This window comes from Octopus bimaculoides, chromosome 1 (assembly GCF_046866305.1).
Source record: "Octopus bimaculoides isolate indiv1 chromosome 1, ASM4686630v1, whole genome shotgun sequence".
NCBI classification, from domain to species: domain Eukaryota; kingdom Metazoa; phylum Mollusca; class Cephalopoda; order Octopoda; family Octopodidae; genus Octopus; species Octopus bimaculoides.
Window position 1 is genome coordinate 108,902,025 of NC_142928.1, and position 3,377 is coordinate 108,905,401.

Here is a 3,377-nt window from a genome sequence, read left to right on the forward strand (position 1 = left end):
GTTTTTTTTTTTCCAGTTGGATTTTTCAATTCCTTTTTAAAGCTGTAAATATTTAGAGTTTTGCCACCTGGTTCTTAAATGTATGAATTTAGTTGTAACTAATGATATGAACATTCTGAAATAATTAAATCTCTTAAATATTTGAAGAGATTTATTAAAAGTAATGTAAATAAATAAATGAAAATTTGGTTTTACTATTCACAAGAATTGGAATTAAAATATTAGATGTTAAAATATTTTTTCAAGGTCATCTTTTTTATTTTTAAAATTTGTTATCCAATTTAACTGAATTAAATTCCAATATTGATTGACTTGGATTATAAGAAGCAGTATAGCAATACAGTTGTTCTTTGGCTACTAGTAAAAGCCTTTGAAGTTTAAGATAAAACAGTGATCTGATTATATATATATATATGGTTACCAAATTCCATGTTTATTTAAATTTATTTGAATGTTTTCTTCCAGATATAGTGTTTCAGGTTAGAGCTTATTTCTGTTGTTGACACCTCTGCTTAAACTATAACAATTCACTGGAAAAATCTGTATATAAAACATATAGTTTATATAATGTTTCACACAATTTCCAAAGACCTAAGAAGTTTGCATAAAATATGTTGTTATGATATGGCAATACTTTTGATGCCTAATAATCGAAATTGTTATCTCATATGACTGTACATTAAAAGAAAACTAGAAATCAATGAAAAGATTATCAGTTACTGAGTTTAAAGATTTAAATAGAATGAAGTAAACCTTTATATGTAAATTTATACTACCTTCATATTTTAGTAACATTTCTTCAGTTCAAAGAGTAATTAAGGACTTTAAAAAATAGTAAGGTGTGATTATATAGTTTTGTAATAAATGTAAGAAAGAGAGGGACATTTTTTTTTTCCATTGATAATGGTTGTTACTTTTAGTAACTTGTTAGACAAGATCACTATATATCATCAATTATCAAATCTTGAATGATATGTAGATATGCATTCAGAATTTTGATTCCTAATTAGTATGAAATGTCTCACTTCACAATTGTATAAAATGATTATTTATAATTATATTTTGTATCTAATATATTAAATGTTTTTATTACATAGAAATAATTCCATTTACATATTGTTTCTTTTTATTTTATATTATCCTTCCATTATCATGCACTTGCTAACAACTTTTGGACAATACTTCAAATTATTTACACTTATTTAAATTTTTTTACCTCCTAAAGCCCTCCACTTAACTGGTTGTATTGAATTATCTAATTTATATGATAATCAAAATAACATAATTTAATATTTCTATTACGTTACTAAATGTTTTGAGTTCTATTTTTTATGGTCTAGGTTTTTTGTTAAGTTCAGATTGATTATTTATTCAGTTCTAATATTGATTTTTTTATTGGATTTTATTAAATAACATTGTTTGAGTAGAGGTCTCTGATGAAACAATCACTTATTTCACTGCATGGGAGCATTTGAGCAACTCAGATGCAAAAAAATGCCACAAGATATTGAAGGTGCTGGTTTATCAGATTTCTTGATCGTTATACTTTTCACCAATATATGTAAATGAATGATATATGCACATACATATGTATAAAATGGGCTTCCATACTAGATAATGATCAGCATGAGGTTATGATATAAGACATTTGTCCAAGGTTTCTCACAGTAGGATCAAATCTGAACCACATGCTTGTAACAGAAATTCACTGACCAAACAACTATACCCATTATTTTTCGTCGTGAAATGCTGAAATAAATACTGCCTAGCTTCATCTTAATCAAATAGTACTTCACTGATTAAGGTTATCAATCAAAATCAGTAACTGGTGATGTAAATAACATAAACTGAATATTTGTTGGGGTTTTGTGATAATTCTTTACTCAGTTATTAATCAGGTAGAGAAAGAGCAAGCAACGAGATTAATGCTGTTGATATTCAGCTTAAATTTATGTAGGTTGATGTCTGGGGGGAAAAAAACATTGTGAGACCTGAATGTGAAACTGTAAGACCTACATGAATCAAATGAACTTCATTGGAAGATGTTTTTGTTTTAATAGTTCAAAGGAGCTGAGGGTGTTATAATGGAGATTATAGAAGTGAATCTAGCAAAGAAACATGTGAATCAGCTTTCTTTCTGATACCAGCTTATACTGTCTTTAACTTGTTTGAACACTGATTAAACAAACAGACTACTGGGGAACTGAACAAATGGTATCAATGTAACACAGTGTCAGTTGGTCAAGAAGTCTGGTAAACTGAGCTAGTATTATTAATGTAGCTTGGTCAGTATGTCTGGAGAGCTGAGCTAGAGATGTAGGTGTAGTCATCATCATCATTTAGCATGGAAGGCGGACGTTAAATGATGACTACACCTACATCTCTAGCTCAGCTCTGACATACTGACCAGGCTACATTAGTAACACGAGCTCAGTTTACCAGACCTCTTGACCGACTGACACTGTGTTACATTGATACCATTTGTTCAGTTCTCCAGACCTAAGTGATCAAGTTATAATAGCCTCTCAAATTCAGATTTGTAGTCCTAGTCGCCAGTTATACATTAACAGGAGTTTTTCTATTCTCCTTTCTCTTCGAAACTGTTATCCATCAATCATGATTTACCAAAACAAAATCATTAAAGCTATGAAATTTACTCTAGAATTATATGATAAGTATTGTCATCACCTAAATAACATTTATAAAATTAAAGTTTTGCGTTTAAAATAGAAGCTGACAATCAAGTGCATTTTTTCCCCTAGACTTTATAAATTGCCTAAATTGAGAATTTAGACAAAACTCTGGCTATAAAACTTCATTGGTTACTCTTTATTTCTTCATATATTTAGCAAGTTCAATAAGTTAGTTTCTAATTTTATTTCGTCTTCATCCCTGCCATGACAATCATGTTAAACTATATAAAATTATTTACTACTCAGTATTTTCCATTCAAATAATTTGCTTATTCCAAATTTCTTGAAATTCATCTAACCAACTCTCTAACTTTCAGAAGCAGTGACTTGTAATGTGCCATCATGGTATTAGTCAAACAATACATATTTTCCTGGAAAAGAATTGTATTCACGTCATTATTTACATAAGACCCCAAACATAAATAATTCTTTATTGTCTATAATATCTTATATATCAGTAAATATATGTTATTTTGTTGAGGTCATCTAAATATCATTATTGAAAACAATTGATATTTTATTGATATATTTAATATCAATCATTTAAAATGTCAAAGGAATCTTTTTCCAATAATCCTCCAAGTATTATATCCTTAATATTGTGAGTATCCAGTGAAAAGTTGAAAGAGCATGTAATTTATTCCTCCAACATATTGAATTTCATCTTTGATGGAAGCTGGCCAC